This window comes from Tupaia chinensis, unplaced genomic scaffold, assembly GCF_000334495.1.
Source record: "Tupaia chinensis unplaced genomic scaffold, TupChi_1.0 Scaffold142619_1, whole genome shotgun sequence".
NCBI lineage: Eukaryota > Metazoa > Chordata > Mammalia > Scandentia > Tupaiidae > Tupaia > Tupaia belangeri.
The window spans coordinates 126,565-127,732 of NW_006202465.1; positions in this window are offsets into that span (position 1 = coordinate 126,565).

The following is a 1,168-nucleotide window of genomic DNA, read 5'->3' on the forward strand; positions in this document are numbered from 1 at the left end:
GGAGAGATTTTCGCTATAGGGCACGTGCGCTCGCCAGACAGACAGAGAGAGACATAGAGACAGAAAGTGAGTAATCACCCCCCCGGGAGGATGGTCACGCCGCAATCCCTTCTCCTCCATTCTCCTCTCGGGATCTTAGGCACGCACGCACACGCGCCCGGTGTGAGTTTTAAGCCACCGGGTCCGGGACGCGAACCGCGGTCGACTACGTGGGAGTCCAGCGACATAGCCATTACGCTAACTGCTGGTTCCCAAAATCTGTGTAATCTTGACGTTGGCAGATAGTTTTAAGTATGACACCAAATGCATAATCCAGAAAAGAACACATAATAAATTGGACTTTAACCACATTAAAAGCTCTTGTTCTGTAATTGATGCTGTTAAGAAAGTGAAAAAGACAACCTGAACTGGAAGAAAATATTTCCAGAATATCTATCTTATTAAAGATTTCTATCCTGAATATATAAGAACCTATTAAAACACAACCCCCCCCCCAAAAAAAAATCCAACTTTAAAATTGTCAAAGTATGGGGCCAGCTTTTTATGTCCTCCTGATTCATTCTTGGTAGATCATGTGGCGAGCAACTTTGGATACTAGAGACAGTATGGGAGGAGAGTTGGAAATGGGGAGTGGGTAGAAGGGAGGAAATCAAAGGAAAAAAAGGAAGAAAAACATTAACAGACACAAAAGTAGAAAATTATCTGTTGATAATGTGTATGGTATTATCTTTGACTGGACTAATATAAGTGTATTCATGTTGGGAAAATTCATTTTGTATGGTGTAAAGATGTACAATGATTAAATGGAAAATAATAAGAAGAAAAGAAAAGAAAAGGAAAAAAGTATGGAGTCAGCAGTTGGTATGGTGATTAAGGCACTGGACTCTCACATGGCTGACCACAGTGTGAGTTCTGGACTTGGCAACTTGAAAATCATGCTGAGCACGTGAGTGTGCCTGAAATCCCGAAAGGAGAATAAAAGACAGGGGATTACAGTGTGTCCATCCACCCTGGGGGATGATTTTTCACTTTCCTCTCTCTATCTCTCTCTAGAGAGTGCATACACCCTATGTCAAAAGTCCTAGAAAAATTTATCAAAATATCTGAACAGTCTCTTAACCAAAGATGATATGTGGATGACAAATAAGCATGTATGAAAATATATTTG